At 54.8% G+C, this 18,717-nt stretch overlaps 1 protein-coding gene across 1 annotated transcript in view; it reads right to left on the bottom strand.

The window, feature by feature from the left end:
- Positions 1-18,717, bottom strand: part of PIEZO1 (piezo type mechanosensitive ion channel component 1) — a 63,878-nt gene that overhangs the window by 43,981 nt on the left and 1,180 nt on the right. The window lies entirely within an intron of this gene.

The following is an 18,717-nucleotide window of genomic DNA, read 5'->3' on the forward strand; positions in this document are numbered from 1 at the left end:
CACACCCACTCCTACCCCAGAATTCCAGGCTAATTGATATGACAGAAGTGGCCCCATTCCACAGATAGGGGTTTCTACAGAGGTGACGCCATCACTGGCACCTGAAATGGTGGGCGTGATGAGGCCATGCTGCACAGGGGACTCTCCTGAACCAGGCAGGACACAGGCCTGTCATCCAAACCTCTCATCCGAACCGTGAGCCTGGGCCACTCAAATCCTCTCCCAGAGACAGAACCCCACCAAGCACTGACTGCCCTCAACAAAAGCCCTACCCAGAGCCACTCAGGCCCCGGGGGGAGGGCGGCCACCTCACTCCTCTATGCATAGGGCAGAGGAAGAGAGAGGGTGATGGAGCTCCTACAGAGCACCCACCACCAGTGCAGTGAGCTGGCTCACACTGTAGGAAAGCACGAGCTGTGAGTTAGGGTGTGGGGTCCACATCTGTTGCAGGCCCCCAAAATAACAAACATACACATACAAGCCAGTCATGCATCAGGCGTGGTCATAAACCTAGTGATGTGAAGAGACGGGGCCTGAGCTGAAGAAACAAACCCACAGAAGAACATGCAACGCAAAGGCCCTGAGGTAGAAATGCAGCAGGAGCTGTCAGGGGACTCAGGAGAGGCCAGGGAGCAGGCAGCAAGGTGGGACTTGCTATGACACACACACGAGCCAGGCATACTATCTAGGTTTCCATCACAGGAGATTGGACCCTCCCAAAGTCCCTTTCAGCCAGCAGGCCACAGCATTTTCCCATCATTTTTACTGTGACAAAATTTAGCACAACCCATTCCATAGAACTGTGGTCCTCAAAGTGGGGTTCTCATTAGCATCACCTGACCTTTGGGGACAGGCTCTGCAGTCTGTGTTGTAACCCCTCCTACTCCCCACAAGGGAGGCAGATGTGCCCTACAGATTGAGAACCTGCACTCAGGAACCGGAAGGACACAGGTGTGTAATTCTTCCAACTCAGAAGGAACAAGCAACACAATTATTCATCACAATCTTCTTGCCACAACCTGTCTTTTGATGGGTTGTGTCCAACCCAACAGTATGACCTGGATCTCCCATGAAGGACACTGACCTTCTGTTCTGGTTAAGGGGGGGGAGGAGGGGGCGGGGCAGTCCCTTTGGCCGCCTGCTGCCCTCTTACAAGTCCTGCCTCCCCATGAGTGGAAACACGTCCACTTTAAGGACGGCACACAGCATTGGGCCCAGAGGCGGCAGGGGCTTTTAAAGAGCCTCTGGGCTGCTGACCCCTTCCAGTGGCCACCCCTTGGGGCTAGGGCCGCCTTCCCAAAAGGGGGGTCTACCCTAGGCAGAGCCAGAGCCCATGTCTCCTCCTTAGCTCTGGGCACAGAGGTTGGGGCACTGATTCGGAGGCCCAGCTGGGGACTCAGCAGGCCCCCCCAGTACCCCAAGTCCTTTGGCTTGTCCAGTCTGGCTTGTACAAATGGCTCCAGAGCCTGGTCACCTTACCAACACCTAGGAAAGAATGCCACCTGGCAACCTCCTACTGGGAACAGCCTGGGCATGTGGGGGAGGGGAACTACAGGTCCCTTCAGAACCTGACCTCCCCAGGGATGACAATGCTGGTGACCGTGTCTGGGTGTTAAGAAGGGGACTATCATTATCTTTGCATATTTCGGCAGGAGACAGCCTGCCCACCCTGTGTCACAATTTCCCCTTTTGTAAAACGAGACATTGCCCTCTGACCACTGGGCTCCACAGCGGACTCCCACCCCAGCATAGTGTCTGTCCCCAGTAGGCCCCTCACAAACGTGTGACTCAGCAAGTACCTCCCAGAGACAGTGCGAGGACCAGATGACAGGTGACATCTGGGTGTCCTTGGAGAACCTGATAGGCTATCTCTACTCTGAATGAGGGCATGAGGTCAGGGGACTTGCCCAAAAGCTTGAAGGTGTGACCAGAGAAGTTATGTGCAAATTGGCTCACAGTTTGTGTTTTCTAAGAGTTGCAGGTTGTAACAGAGCAGCGTGGGAGTGCTGGTTCATTGTACATGTCAACATGGGCGCCAGTTTAGTCAAACACCAGTCTGTGTTTGCTGTGAGGGTTTGTTTGGATTGAGATTAACATTTAAATCAGTCAACTCTGAATAAAGTGGATGACCCTCCATAAATAAGGTGGGTAGGTCACAGCCAGTAGGATAAAAGCCTTAAAAGCAAAGACAGAGGTCCCCTGGGGAAAAAGGAATTCTCCAGGCACTTGCCCTGCGGAATTTAGACCAAAGATTGCAACATCAACTTTTGCCTAAATTTCCAGGCTGCTGGGCTGTCCTACAAATTTCAGACTTGCCAGCCCCACAACTGTATGAATCAATTTCTTAAAACAAATCTCTCTCATATGTGTATACATGTATATACACATGTGTAAATGTATACGTGTACAGATATTCTTATATGTCACATCTCCCTATCTGTATTCTACTGGTTCTGTTCCTCCGGGAACCCTGACTGATTCAGCTGGTTCTGAGGTTCTGCACTGTGAACACCGGGCTGGCCTGCCTTTCTCTGAGGTCCAGGCCCAGCTGGCTGCCTGGCTAGGTAGACAGGGTGCTGGGGACCCCACACATTCTCTGGAAATTCAAAAAGCTCATAAAGTGACCAAAGGAAAAATCAACACAGTCCACTCATAACAACCAGCCTGGCCCCACCCCCAGGAAATCAGCCCCTGGAACAAGGACCAGGCGGGCCCACGCTGCTCTAAGCATCCAAGGAGACAACCAGCATGAGTCTGGAAAGATGGCTGGTGGCCTCCCCAAGCTTGAACCCTGGGCTCTAGCAGGCTAGAAGTGGGCCTCAGTTTTCCCTTTGAATGAAAGGTTGCTGAACAGCTCATATAACATTCACTTTCCTTTTCTTCATTTTTAAGTTTTTTAGATGCAGAGAAAATAAAAAACATCCAGTCCCATGCCTCCTGGTACCAGCTGTCTGTCTCTGACTCAATTCTCTGGCCAATGTATGTTTTTCTGAATGAAACGTTACTGATTATCCTGAAGTGCCCTTTGCTCATCTCACCACAACTCCTCTCCCTTCTTCTAGAAAAAAAACACTAGTGAATTTTGAGATATTCTTCCAGGACAGAGCCACTTCTGAGCTCTGGGATTCTGTCCAGGGTCATTTCTAAGGGGCATTCCAAACCTGGGCTGTGGCCACTCTGGGACCTCAAAGCTCACTGGCCTTGCTGGGCCAGGCCCCGTGCTGCCACAGAGGTGCCATCTTTGTCTGCGAGCCCATCTTGGCTACTCCCAATTCCTGGGAGACTAAAACAGAGGCCCAGGCCAGTTGCCCAATGCTATCCTGCAGAGGAGGACAGAGGTCTGGGGAGCTCAGGACGAGGGTGGGAGTGGGTAGGCTTGTCTTTCTGTATAAGCAGGCCACAGGGCTTTCTCCCCTCTTAAATCAGCATGAAGCTCTAGCCTGTCAAGGAGTGGTCGAGGGGGAAGCTGGCTTTGCTGGAAACCATGCTCCCCTCCCTTCATCTCTCAGATGCCCCACAGTGGGATCCCATCAGCCTAGACAAGTTGTCAAGCCCTGTACTTACAGGAGGAGCCTATGGTGGAGGGAGGCCCCACTGTTGTCTGCTCACGAGGAGGGACTGTGCTTGAGGAGGGAAGGTCCCCACAGGTCACAAGTCAAGGCCACACAGCCAGTGAATGATAGAGCCAGGCTGGACCAGCTTCCTCTGAGTTGGGTCTTTAACTGCGGGGCATCCTCTCACCTACAGCCGGGAAGTAGCAGCTCCTCTCACAGAACTCAGAACAAGGAGGTAAGTCAAAGGACTCTGCAACTCCCGTCACTAGCAGAACAAAATCCATACTCACTAACACGTACTCGCCCCCAAGCCATCCCAAACACGCCGCCCATTGCTTGCATACAACTCTTTCCTGAAGCAGCCACAAAGCTCATACGTGCAGGCCCCCCATGCCTAGCGCTCCACCACCTTCTTAATTCAGGGGACCCTCCCAGGCTGAGGCTTGCAAAGTGGGACCCACGAATCTCTGAAGTTCTGGGTTGTGAGGGTGTCTTCCTGGGGGGAGGGGCCAAAGTGCCTGCTAGCTCTCATGGGCCATCATCACCCAAGGGTTAGTCCAGCATCACAGACTTCCAGACAGGGCCAGCACGGCGTGCTCTCCTCCAGCTGGTGGCATAGTGGCCATTCTAGCACTGCTGGGTGGGCCCTGTAGCCCCTCCTCCTACACCCTGCCTGGCCCGCATACCACACCACCATCGGCATGCTGGCTCCTGGAGATGCAATAAGCTTCCCAGATGAGAGGAGAAGCCGATTAAACAGCCACTTAAGAGCAGAAAGCGACATTCCCTGCACCCTGGGGAAGGCAGCGGGTGGGGACAGGGCAGTCCTGGCTGAAGCTATACATTCAGTTCCTGGAAAAAGAGGAGTGAGAAAAAAGACCGACATAACCGTCTCACCCACCACATCCTGTTTTTATGGAAAACTAATCTAATTCCTAACAGCAGAGCGAGCAGCAGATATCCTCAGGGGTCCCAAGGGGCCATGACAGATGGACCCCAAGAGGCAGGAGGGCTCCCTTGGTCCAGTGTGGCAGAGCCACGCTCCCTTGCCAGCTCCACCCTGGCTCAGAGCCTTCATCCCCCCAGCCCCCACTCTGGGCTGGCGATCGATGGCCCCTTCCCAGCAGTGAGGAAAGGACTGACTCTCATCCACACACCCCTATCTCAGCTGGACCCTGCTCTCGAAAGGCCTGTCATCTCGGGGCAGCTGCCCACGATGGCAGCTCAGAAAGCACCAGAGACGCCATGAGCCTTGAGGCCCTGCTTCTGGGCCTGGCCTCATGTCTGTGGGCTGTGTGACCTCTCTGAGCCTCAGTTTCCTCACCTGTAATATAGGGATGCCAACCGTGTCCTTCCCCAAGTGTGAAGCCCTGTGTAGAGCCATGTAGGCATGTTGGTTATTGCTACAGCATAGCGCCATTTCCTTTATGAACACCAAAAGTGCTCGCTGCCCCTCATTTGGGGCCAGGCCGGTGCTCAAGCCTGATGGCTAAAGGCTGCTCTTAGAAATGCCAACCACCTGCCCAAAACCTCGGAGCCCTGAGCCTGGAGCCAGGCCTTGTGCCCGCCTTCCCACCAACCCCCTGCACCCTGACCATGGGCACCCCTCCTGCAAGCTGAGGATGAGCCTTCAGGAACTGGCAGACTCCAGTCAACGTAAGGGGGAGAAGCCAAACGTGGCACTGAGCTAGTCCCTAGTTCCCTGGGCTGCACTATGTTCCCCAGGGTCCTCACTAACACACGGATGGGACACGTGGTTTCTGAGTGCCTCTCCAGCTGCTACAGCTGATGGCAGGAAACCAGTGAGGACCAGGCAAGCCCGAGGTGGGCCAGGTAGGTCTGGCATCTCTGCACTTGCTCAGTGCCCCGCAGGCCTGCGGAAACCCACTCCCAGTGCCTCCCCCACCCCCACGCAGACATGCTCACTGACACCAGCCCCACGGATGGGGTCCCTCCCCACCCACTCTGCCAGCCAAATACGACAATTCCGTCCTCACAGTCTCTGTCTGAACGGGTCCTGCAGAGCCTGAGCGGAACCTGCAGGCAAAGGCAGCCCACAGGGTCAGCCTGACACCCGTTTCCACTGAAGCGTCCTCTGTGGCCTGATGCCAACCGCACACCCGCCCCGCTCTGACCAGCCTCACAGGCCCTAGAGCTCACTTCTGGCTCCCGTCCTTTCCAGCTGCGGGACTTAGAACTTGCTTAATCTCTTCAAGCTGTGACCTTTATCCCTACAACACAGCTGACTCAGCAGCGGCTGCCCCAAGAGGCCACAAGAAGACTCCATGGCTGACACGGTGGGAAGCCAAGTGGACGGCCTACCAGGGCCCAGTGCCGGCAGGGGGGCTTCGAGGAGTTTCCCCAGGGTACCCCGTCTTGTTCTTTCCATCAGTCAACACTCAACCCTGTCCTGGGAGCAGGAAGCTGCCTGGTAAGGCCGCCTGGAGCTTCCCTGGCTGGTGATGGTCCTCAGCGTGGAGTCAGGTATCATTCCTCTAAGAGGGCATGGGAAAATGCTCCCCGCTGCCAACTAACTCTCTAAGGAGCCGGGAAAGGTGGCCGTCAGCACGGGTGCCTATCACCCCAAGCCGGGGCTCCAGGCTGTGGGCAGGGGTGAGCCTGCCCAGACCACTCCCTTCCTGCCTGGGCTGGGAAGAACCCTTCGTCAGAAACCCATAAAGTCAGCCACACAGTGCCTTCACCCAGCAGCCCATGATTCAGCCAGACCCAGCAGACTCCACTGTTCCTGTCTGAGCAGGCCTAAACCTGGGTACAGTCACCCTGCCAGCCCCTGACTTGGTGGCAGGACGTCACCAAGCTGCCGGACGACTCTGTGCTTTGGATTCCTCACTGGTGAGGCCACTGACGTGCTCAAGGGCTCCAATGAAGAGCTCCTTGGTTAAAGTGCATGGCGTGCAACTGCATCCTGGGCAGGCTTCGCAATGATGTCGGACATAACCCTGCTGGCCCTGAGAGGTGGGTGACTAAGAGGTTGGTCATAGCATTTGCAGCCAAGGCAGCAAGGGTGTGGGAAAACAGCACCAGCATTGCCTCTCACTCAGGTGGCTTAGCCGGGTACTTCCACCCACCGCACCTGATGGGTTGTCCCCAGGGCCAGGAGGCCAAGCAGGGCAGGCGCTACTACTCTTACGAGTGGAGATTAAAACAACCGGCTGTGGAGAGACCCCATGAGTGAAAGGGTGGCTGCAGGTGCTGGGCACTGGGCGGAGCAGGCTCTGTCTCCTTGGCTCTGCTCCAGAAGGCCTGCCCGCAGCAAAGCAGGTGGTTAGGTCCCACTTTTACAGGTGAAGCGTTCAAAACTCAAAGAGGCTAAGCGGCTTGCCCTGGGGGGTCCAGCAACAGAGGGAGGACCTGGAGCCGAGTCTGACTGGACCAGCTCGAGATGGGAGGGGGAAAGAAAGAAGCAGCTCGGCCTGGGAGCTTTTCCATCACACCGCCTCGGCTCTGAGGGCGCCTGTCGCTCCAGCAGGCAGAGAGCGGCATGTGGCTCGTGAGACTCACTGCCCAGCAGCTGCTGAGCATACAGGGACCATGTATGTGCTCAAGCCTGAATCCCAACACAGTCGTACCCTGGATCGCCCCTGTGACTCTTGTAGGGGTTCAGAGTGAGTCACCCCAAGATGTGCCTCTGTGATATGTGGGTTATTTTGAGATAAAAGCAAGCGAGATCCTGGCAGGCTCAAGAGAAAATTCTGTTCCCCCTTAACTACCTAGAAGAACTTAAATTATATGCCTTTCCCATAATATATTATCAGAGATAAACTTTTTGACCTATCTGTAGGGCAGGGCAAACTTCTAATTACTGACCATTTGCTCTTATCATCCTGCAATGACCTTCCTCCCCTCTGAAACCCCAAAGTGCCTTACCTCATCCTTAGCTCAGAATGTCACATATACCTCATTTTCTATTTGTCTATGATCCGCTCATGTATGTGGGGTTTCCGTATGTAGGTATGTAATTCAATTCAGTTATTTTCTCGTGTTAATCTGTGTCATGTTGATTTGATTATCAAACCAGCCAAAAGAACCTAGGAGGGCAAAGTTTCTTTCCCCCGCCATGTGTGCAGAATGAGGCAGGAGTCTGGGCCAGCTGAGGTCCTGAGGCTGCCCTGGTGGGCGCCCAAGCTCCGCCAGTGCACAGAGTGGGACAACAAATCATGGCAACACGGCAGGCTGGGGCAGAGCAAGGACCCACGGAAGTGACACAGGCAGTGACTATGACCGCACACTTGATGCCCTGGGGCCATCCTGGCCAGAGACTTGACTCCCTGAACGGCGACCAGAATAACCATCCCACTCTGGCTGAGACTCTGGGGTTCAGGATCCCTTTCTCCATGAGCTGACAGCTTATGTCCACAGTCAGAGCTGGGGAAAAGCAGCAGGAATGTGGGCCCTCTGCACAGCGGCAAGTGAGGAAGCCGGTGAGGCACCTATTGCCTGGCGCCTGGTACGCTCATGTGCATTTCTGTGGCCTGGCCACCAACGGGAGTTGCCAACGAGAACATAGTGCAATGAGGAAACCAGCCTCGCGTTACAAGTAACCAGCTGATGGAGACAAGAGAACCTGAGTACCCTGGAGGCTGTGCTCTTACCACCAGGCCCCTCGCCCCCTGGCAGGCCTGAGCTTACGAGAAGCGAGCCCCAGTCTGGCAAAAGGGTGAAAAAGAAACATAGCACCAGGCTTCTTTACCCACGAAATGGCCCAGGGCCCCGCCTCCTCCTCCTCCTCTGAAGGCTGACCTTTGCCAGCTCCCACATCTTTAAAGTCACCCCATACAAAGGCTAAGCTCCTGAGGCCACCGGGCCAGGATGTGTCGGCAGCACTGCCCGACCCACAGGGGCCACCCCATCTCAAAGGCCCTCAGCCCCACCTCACAGGGCCGCACGAGGGCACCGCCTCCTAAAGACACAAACGCAGGCACAGGCTCCTGGCCCCCGTGATGCCTGGAAGTGTCTCTCAGGCTCTGGAATGTAATGCAGTCTGTCCAGCCCAGAAACTTCTCGAGCCTCCTCCGGAGGCAGCAATTAATTACTTCTCCATCTGCATCCTACGCCTCCAGCCCTGGAGGGTCAGGGGGTCTCCTCCCGGTTGGGGCTCCTTGATTCAGGGCAGGCCTCCAGAGGAGCGTGTCCCTCTCTCGTCCTTGCAGATAGCTTGGCTTCCAGCCCTCATCCCTTGCTCTCCAGGACAGGGACCTGGGGGGGGGGGGGTGGACAGAGTGGGACAACATGGCAGTGCCAGGAGAGCTAAGAGAGACACCCAAATGGGGAACCGTGGGACACAACGTTGGCCCACCCAGTTTGGGGGCAAAGGAAGAGATGTGGAGAGAGAAGAGGAGCCTTACTCCAAGGAAACGGTGGGTGGGTGGGGGTCAGACAGGAGGCCAGAAGTCTATGAGTGGAGCAGACTCCCTCTGTGCGTGCCTCCTGCAAGCCCGGGGTTTGTTTATTCAGTATAAATATTGCCTCCCTCTGGAAGGATTAAGACAGCGTCTCCCCCGCACTAGAGTGTCTCCACCTGCAACTTTAGGGGTACAAAGCCATCGAGGTCCCCCAGATGCTAAAGGCGAGAGTCTGATAAGGCCAAACAGAGCAGTGGAATGGCAGGTGGGTGCCACCTCCATGTGAAGGAAGAAGACAAGCCAGTGTCCCCTGGCCTCCTTAGACAGATAACGCAGAGGGACCCTAAGCTCGCCAACCACCCTCCAGCATCCAGGACCCCATGTAGAGTGACCTCCAGACAGACAACGCTCTATACTTTTCTTCTGTATTAATCTCATTCGCATGAGGTCACAGATATGCCCATTTGCCAGGATGAGGAAACTGAGGCAGGAGAGGTTGTTGCCAAGGTCACAGAGCAAACACGCTCAGGAGCCGGATCACACAGCGAGCTCCTGAACAAATGGGGCTGCCACCACCCCGGGCCCACAACAGGCTTCAAGCCACTTTCCCTGGATTGTCCATACCCCCTGCAAGTCCCCCACATCCCTCCAACACCACTAAGCCGCCACTCCGGATCTTCAAAGACGAGGCACCTCTCCCCAGCTGGGAAGGTCTGCACCCACTGGTAAAGTCTTGGACGCAGCTCCTGCAGTGGGATAGGAAGTGGGCCCAGGCTCAGGAGCTGGTGGGTTTTGGTGTGAGTATCGAAGAGTGCAGCCTCAAGCGGTGCCACTGATCACGGCCTCTGCCTACATCCCCTTCCCACCAGCAGGACCGCAGGACTGGGCCCTGACGATACCATAACAACATCGGCAAGGACACGAGCATGCCCAAGGGGAACACAGTCACCACCACTGACGGCAGGAGGGCATGGGGTGGAGAAAACGCCACCTGGGCACTGGCGTCGGGGAAGCAGGCCGGTGCCTCTCCGCATGAACCGGAGGAGAAACAGGCGTGTTTGCTCTGCTGCTGGGTCCTGGAAAGACAGAAGAGGAAGCAGGAGACTCGTGCTGACCCCGAAGAGGGGTGGCTGTCCTGCCTGAGGACTCGCAGGCAGCTCATCAGCTGGGGAGATGCAGGAGAGTGCTAGGGCCACACAGGGCTCCCTGGGGATCAAACGCCCAGGGTCCGGCAGTGCTACACTCACCAAGCACTAGGGCGCAGCATACACAGGGCCTGAAACTGTGCTGTCCTTGGACTCAGTGATCCAACTCCAGGAATTTACCCCGAGGGGAAACAGAAAATAGAGCAGGCAACACACGAGGCAGGGCACTGCATCTCTGGGAACCGCAGGGAATGCTGGGCCAGGAGGCCTGGACTGTCACTTTACAGTGGCTGAAAGGAACCCACTTCATCCAACAGGTGGCCCAGGGGAGGCCTTGCTGAAGACAACAGAGTGAGAGACCCAGCCATGTCCGGGACACCCAGGACAAGAACTGGTGAGCAAGGCACGGTCCCTGCAGACAGCAGGACAAAGGCTCTGGGAAGGGATCTGAGAGCTGAGGGTGGGGAGTGAGCACAGGGCACAGGCGAAGGCAGGAAGCAGGAAGCGCAGGAGGAGACCAGCCCAGCCTGAGCGCCCCAGCCTACCCATCTGAGGGAGGTCCCAGGTGCCAGGCACCCAGCCACAGCTGACCTCTTCTGGCGGGAAGCTGGACATTTAAACAGAGCACAGCACGAGCTAACGGACTACACCTACTCTTAGACAGCACTCAGAAAATGATTTGAATTGGTAAGCCACAGGTGGGAAAATATTTGCAGAGCATACAGCTGATAAAGACCTAAAATCTGAATCCATAAAGAACTTCCACAAGTCAGAAATAAACAAACAACCCATTTTTAAAGGCGGGTGAAAGACTTTGAGATATCTCACAGAAGATATCAAAGGCGATTAACATCAGTGATACAGATTAAAGCTACCACCCCATGCCCACAAAGCAGCTAAAATCAGAGGCCCCAGCACCATGTGCTGGGGGAGGGTGTGAGCCCTGGAACCCTCTCACTGCGTGGGAGCAGAAACTACGCAACCTGGAGAACCTGGCAACCCCACACCCAGGTGTGTAGGAGTGAATGAAATTCAAGTATGCGTCCGCAGAGAGACACGCACATTTAGCAGCCTAGCTCATAATCATCAACCCAGAACAGGAAAACAGATAAACAAATGTGGTGTATATAACAGAGGAACACTAACCAACACTGAAAAAGAAGGTACCAGTGACACGGCCTGGACCAACTGCAGAAACTGCAGTGAACAAAGGCGGCAGACACAGAAGCACATGGCCCTGGTGGTCCCTTGAACATGAACCCCAAATGCAGGCAAAACTGACCTAAGGCGACAGAAGTCAGAGAGTCATGGGGGGGGGTGGTCAAAAGGGGACATGAGGACCCTTGGGGCAGAAGTGTCCTCTGTCTTGTTTGAGGAAGTGGTTCAACTGTCGAAAATCACTAAACAGGATACTTAAAGATCTGGGCACTTTAGTGTTTGCTCATAATATTTCAGTTGAAAACAAGGCATGGCCCAGATGCTGTCTCTTACTGGGGGCTGTGTCGGGACCACCAAAGCTTAAAGCAGGGCCTGGCTTAAAGCAGGTTCTTTAAGCATATTTGCCAAGTAAATTAAAGTAGCAGAAGGCAGCAGAGTGTCCCAGCGTTTGGTCGGGAAGAGGGGCAGCCAGACAAAGGGAACAGCCGACAGGGGCCCAGGGCAAGAATGAGCTCCGGGTGGTGGAGGATGAGAGAGAAGCTGTGAGTCTGTAGGTACAGCAGGAGGAAGGAACTGGGGAGTCACCCGGTATACTAATAGGTTGAAGGTGCGGGGACCAGGCTGGGGCTCCCTGAGAAGCAGGAGTGTCACAGCAAGAACCCTGGCTTTGGGGGCAGACAGACCCAGGGTCAACTGCCATCTGTGTGCATGATACCACCCCCACGCCCTATGTCACCAGTTAAGAGAAGAGAGCACACTCACTGTAGAGTGCCGCCACCAACAGCACACAGGAAAGCTAGTGACTCACTGAGTGGGGACTAGAAGATCAGGGGCCATGTGCCAAGCTGAGGAGCAGGGTTTTCGAGGTAGGCAGCGGCAGCTCTTGGGGTTTTATGTGAAGGAATGGCTGCTCAGGTATCTCAGGCCACTTGGCCATGGATGCACCTAGACACACAGCCAAAAGCCTGGGGCAGGAAAACAGAGAGGTGCACGTGTGTCCCCGCCCAGGGTGCAATGGCAGTGAACATGGGCAGAGGTGGCAGAGATGGGCAGGGAGACGAGTCAACACTGAGTTAGAGAAACGATCAGAGGTTTGTGCCTGAGTGACCAGTCAGCTGGAGGATGAGGAGACAGGGCGGACAACTTCAGGGAGGTCACACAGCAGATGGAGACGGATGGCAGGGAGTTCAGGAGGGGCGGGGGAGCTACTGCCCTAGGATGATCGCACACTCAAAAAGGCAACCAGCACACCCCATCCGAATCGCATCTAGACTTAAGTTGTCAGGGCACACGCGAGCCTGCAGAAAGACTTCAGGCAGGTGAGCAACCTGCTCCTTCGTGAAACGGCACAAGAACACACGCCCCCTATACCAGGAGGGGATACAGACACGTGGGTAGCACAAAGCCTCACGCTTAGTAGCTATTGGGCCACAGTGGTCCTTATTACCCCTGGCTATGGGAGAAAGGAAAAGGAAAGATGAAACAGCTTAGTTAAGAGTAGTGAATGGATGATATCATTTCCCTTTTAAAAATTCCTTTCAGGTTGTTATAATGATGTGCTGTTTAAATGGTGTTTTAACCATAAATAGAAATCAAGTGAATGGGAGGGATTGGGGTGAAAAGAGGAGAAAGGAGGGAGATTGCGGCAATGCCTACCCAGTGACAGAGCTGGACCCAGGCTGTAGGGGAGCCGGGGTGTGATCGGGATCCCAGCTGACAGGTCACAGGCCCTGCTGGTTCCAGAAGGTAAGAAAGTCTGAGGTGCAGGCCAGAGGCCGCAGAATTCCTCCTCAGAGGGCCCCTTGCCTGGGGAGCCCACACCTGGCCCTCTCCTTCTCTGCCCTTCAGTCCTGGCCACAATCATAGCCCTCTGGTTGTTCCCACAGGCCTGAGGAATCTGTTTATGTGGCAGTTTTATTCTTTTGTTTCCCCCAGGGGATCCCCGGGAAGGCCTTCGAAGGGCAGGAGAAGTGAGGAGAGCTGGGAGAGGGACGGGGCCTAGCTGGCACACCTGGGCGCCTCCCCCTGCTCCCTGTATGGGCCGGCTCCTCCCCATCTGGCAGACCTGGGGTGGAGGCATGACCCCTGAGGCCCCGCTTACTCTGCAGGAGCCGGCTGGCTCTTGGGCCCATCTCAGACGCCCATTCACTGGTAAAAGAAACCACAGGAGGTGGCTGAGGTGGCCACGGTCTCTCTTTAGCCTGAACCCGAGGAAGGAGAAGTGGCCTCGGCTATATATACTCATGGAGAAAACAGTGTGCAGATAGAAGCCTGGTAAACAGCTGGCCCGTTAGAGGGAACCTAAAAATACTCCCTATAATTATGTTATTAAAACACACCAGAAAAATGGACCCACCCCACTGAGCAAAGGCCCCCAGACGGCTGCAGGGAAGCGGGAGGCCATGCACGTCAGCCTAAGGGTGCCCTGGCATCACCCCCGGGCGCTGGTCTGGGCCCTGACGCTGCCCCATTGTGCTACAGCCAGCTATCACCTCCCGCTAAGGGGCGGCCCGCCCCGGAGCCAACCAAGCTGCCCGGTCTCAGCCTGCGGCTGCTGTCTACAAAATGAGAAGGTCCCGGGCCCATCTCCACCCCCAAGAACACACACAGGAGCATAAGGGGGCAGCGCTGCTGTGATTCCAAAGGTCTGGACGCAATCTCAGCTCCCACGAGTCGGGGACGCACAGGGACGCTGGGTGCCCATCGGAGAACAGAGGGGAGGCCAAGTCACAGGGCTGTGGGAAGCACACAAGGCAGAAATAGTTGCTCTTTGACAAAAAAACAGACCTGAACAATGGGGCTCTACAGGGCCCACAACGACCTGGGCAGGTCTCCTTCTGAGAGTGAGTGTGGGGTGGTCAGGCCCAAAGGGTTAAAACGGGAACTTCATCCTATCAGATTTAACATTTCACTCTCTCATAAAAAAGCATTCATTCATTACTTATGTCAACAAAAATCAAAACTGGGGGAGAACTGTCTCATGTCCCTCAGGCCCCAACTCTACTTGGCTTGTCTAACCCTTCTCCTGCCCCACCTCTAACTGGCTCACCCAGGGGATTGGAGCCTAGAAAGAAACACCCCCACACACATACACACACATACACAAAGCCACCCACTGACAGACTGCCCAGCTGTGGGGGGCTGCACTGGTCTGGGGCCCTGGAGCTGTCACCCTGCCTGCTTGTCGACTCCTCCCCCTCCAGCAGACTGGCCCTGGCTGGTGCTCACCTCCCCGCTTCCCTGCCCAGCTCCATGCCCAGCCTGGTCCTTGTTCTGTATAACAGTATTTGGGGACCCTACCTCATGTGGCTTATTTTTTGCACATCTTGCCCATTGGTGCTCAGCACACTACTGTGTGAATAAACACAGCAAGGCACTTACAGACCAAATCCCCAGGAGCTGGAGGACCCCAGACCTCTTTTTACAGACAAGGAAACCACCACCTGGTTAGAAAGGGAGAAGGATGAGTCCCAGCCCCTCCCACGGCCACCACCATTGGCCACTGGCCGTGCACCAGAACGTAGGCCCCTGGCTCCTGCCCAGAGCTCAGTCCCTCGAGATCTGGATGAGAGGACGCTTGAATGAATCTGGGAAAGACTCAGGGAGAGGTCCCGTGTGAGCTCACAGGAATCTGTGAGTGGGCGTAGTGCGTCCTGGCAGAGAGCCGGGCTACAGACGCCCGTGGTCCCTTAGCTGGCCCTGGACACCTCACCTCCCGCTTCCTGGGACCTGCCCGAGACTGGTTGTACAGTCCTGTGTGCACAGACCCTGGTGGTGGGCGGCTCCTTCCATTCTGCCTCCGGAGGCCCAACTTGGTGGCTAAACACCAGCACGCGGCGCAGCGTGCTGCACATGTGGGAAGGTGCTTTGGGGTTCCTGGACTACCAGGCCTATGCGTGGAGGCTGCCTCAGCCCTGCTCCTGTCCAGAGCCCTGGAGACCAAGAGATCAGAGGCCTGGGAGCAACCTTCGAGCTTTCACTGTCTTGTTTACAGGTGAGGAAACTCGAGGCCTGGAGAGAAGAGTGAGGTCCCAGCAAGTTCAGAGCAGGACAGAAGTTGTTGCGGCCCCCGAACACCCTCCAGCAAAGTCAGCTGAGTCTCCCCTTTCTGTCCCCTCTCCTTCTCTCCTTTCCCCCTTTCCCTTCCCTTCCTCTCTGTCCTCATGACTTTCCATTCCGGGGTCTCCCAAAGATGACATCCTACCAGCAGGTGTGAAGTTCACCTGCCACAGAAAGGAAAAGATTTCATCCCCAGCTTCCTCACTTCTTACTGGTGTGATTGAATTAACTTCCCCAACCCCCAGGTTCCTCATCCAGAAAACATGCTGCACTCAGAGGAGTTCAAAGGTCAAGAGTGGAACAGAGCTCAGATGTAGACGATGTGATCCTGCTCTGCCCCACTTACCTCTCCAGGAGACTCAGGATGAGGGGAAAAGGGAGCTGGGGACAGGGCTGCCAGCCACACTGCTCCCCTTGAGGAAAAGCCTGAAGTGGGCATTCCATGAGGGTGCCCTATCTGGCAGACATGTGCTGTCTTACCAACTGCTTCCAGAACACTTGGTCGTTACCACAAGGAAGGACCAGATTGCTTTCGCAACCAGAAGGGGAAAATATACATTTTAAAGGTCTATATATTTCTAAAATAGATGATAACAAAGAGAAGCCCAACATTTTGTTGAATTCTAAGGAAAAGAGGCTTTCTGAGGACCAGAGTGGTCAAGAGTGGCTTCCTATCAGAAGTGGCTACACTGGCCCTTGAACATCCACCATCCCTCTTATGGACTGGCCCCATCTCCCACTCACCAAAGAAAGCAATCCCCTGTGGCTGCGCTCAGAGCAGAGGGAGTCAAGAAGGCCCACCTCCTTCCTCTTCACCTTTTAGCACTGAAAGCAAATTCAGTGCCATGTCAGAACAGGGGAGACACCGCCCAGGAAGTAGCCTGCAGGGCCAGGATCTGAGACCAGGCACTCCTCCCACCTCCAGAGAAGATACTTCCTCTGTAGGACCCTTCCTGGCTGGGCCCCAGGCTCTTCATGCTCTGGCTATCAATGGGATGATGGCCTGCAGATGACTACAGGTGACCCATCCTCAACTCCTGGGCAGACCCTGGCCCCTCCCCCAAACACACATGTGCACACTCACCCCTCAGTCCTATCAACCATGTACCTCAGTCTTGCTGACTCATTCAGTCTTCCTGGGGGCCAGCACGAGGCAGTGTCTCTCCTCCAAGGTCACAGAGGAAAGCAGGACATACCCCCAGCTCCACAGCCACTCAGCCTGGGTGCTTTCCTTCCCAATGGCACTGCAGAGCATGGCCTCTGGATGAAACAGCCCCAGGTTCTGTGCTGTTCTGAGAGGCGAGCACACTGTCACCCCCCAAGGGGTTACTGGGTAAATGCTGAATTCTTGGATCTAAATTGCTAACAAGGCCCCAAGACCTAGGCCTCATTGCCAAGAGAGAAGACCATGTTCTGCCTACCTCATGGGGCTGTAGAGACAGTAATGGTGACAATACTATAAAAAAGAGGAAGTGTCCCTATTCTAAATGGTAACACTTCTCAGTGATATCAGTCTGGTGCAGGTGACGCCCCAGTGTGCAGTGGGTGTGCCTGCGAGGCCTGAGGCCCATCCTTCAGGCAGAGGCCATATTGCAGCACTACGCACTACACGCTAAATCTGTTTGCTCTGGCCAATGATACAGTTACTGCCTTCTAACTACCTCCCTTTCAGCTACAATGTTTCTGGCTGTCCCTGTAAAGTCCAGAGTCAGGAGGCATGGCCTATTATATAAGAATCACTAAATATCCTGCCCTGACATCTCTCCAGAAGCTTTCAGCTTTGGGTCCTGATCCGCCAGGGTTCCAGGGACAGCAAGTGAGCGGCCTAAGGCCTTCATCCTTCACAGAGGGAGTCAAGGAGTCTTGTTATGATAAAGATGCCTAGACATGCTTTTTGGGTAGTAGTAATCCTGCACCACATAGGGAGTAGCATGGGGCGAGGGGCACCCCAGAATGACTCAAACCCTCCCCACAGCCACTACCTGAGCCAGCACAGGGAACAAGTCTGACTAATATCCTCTAAGGGCCTTATCCAGAACCCACCTCTCACTTCCAAAAGGCTGTAGAAATAGCTGTTTCTAGCCAGAGTTTGTCAGAGAGGAGGTGCTCACGAGACAACGGAGTGAATATTCCACCTCCAGCTAGGCAGCCTGGCCTTGATATCAGCAGGACAGCAACTGGGTCCCCAGGGATGGGAGCTGCCCACACCCTGGTCTCAGGTATCACTCGCCAGACCAGCTTGACATCACCCTCCCCCAAAGCTTAAGAAAAAATACCGAAGCCCAAGCCCCACAGCCAGGCACAGAATCAGTATGGGGTGTGGTCTGGGCATCAGGGCTTTTTAAAAAATTAATAAGACTTTATTTTGGGGGCTGTTTTAGATTTACAGAAAAAATGAGCAACAAGCACAGAGAATTAGTCATCGAGCTCCCCAGATGACCCCAATATGGCCCAGGTGGAAACCCTGAGCTAGTTCCACCTCCGCATCCAGGGACAAGAGAATGCTCCCCATCACCACGTGGGGAGCAGCAGAGACCCAGAAATGAACCCAGGACCCCTGCCTAATTCTTAATCAACAAACTCTGGCCCTCAGGCCGAACCTGGCCCCACCACTTGTTTTGGCATAGCCCACAACTAGGAGTGGTTTTTACATTTTTCTTAACGATTGGAAAAATTTGCAACGATTTCATGATTTGAAAATATTTACTATCTGGCCCGTTACAGAAAAAGTTTGCTGACCCTGTACGAGGAGACTCCACCAAACCTGTGCCTTTGAAAAGCTTACCTGTCCCCCACCCCACCACCTCACACACACCACTGCTTCTAAGCCCACCTCTAGCTGGATCTGTCCTGCTGGTCTATACCAGCTGGCTCTCCAGAGGCACAGTGCCCAGCAGGCTGACCCTGCACTCTCCCATGCACATCCCAGGCTGTCCTGTCCACACAAGGGACGACTCAGATCCTCCTTTCCAACCTCAATGTTTTCATTGATTCTTGCCTTGAAAACTTTCCCAAGTTTCACCACCTTTCTCTGCTACAAATCAAAACACAGTCTGTCTGGGAGCGAAAGTGCAGGCTGCTGTGGATCCCCCACATTCCTGGCTCACTGGGAGCCTGTGCCTACCTATAACAGAAGTTGGCAGAGGCCTACTTGGAGTGAGTTATCAGGCTCTGGAAAGGCTTTCAGAATAAAATCACCACCACCTACCATGGTCTGACAGATTTCCACCCAACAGACAGACTTTTGCACCCAATGCAAACCCTTCCATGTTTCCATGAATTAATTTAATCAGACTACTTTCCAACTCACACTCAGTAGAGACAGCCCCACGTGGAGGGAACTGAGGGCAGTGTGAAGGGTGGAATGAGTTGCTGGGCACTCTGCCCTGGGCACGGTGGAAGCAGGGACGGTGCAGAGGGAGAGGCCGTACAGCACGA

This window comes from Rousettus aegyptiacus, unplaced genomic scaffold (genome assembly GCF_014176215.1).
Source record: "Rousettus aegyptiacus isolate mRouAeg1 unplaced genomic scaffold, mRouAeg1.p scaffold_m13_p_14, whole genome shotgun sequence".
Taxonomy (NCBI): Eukaryota; Metazoa; Chordata; class Mammalia; order Chiroptera; family Pteropodidae; genus Rousettus; species Rousettus aegyptiacus.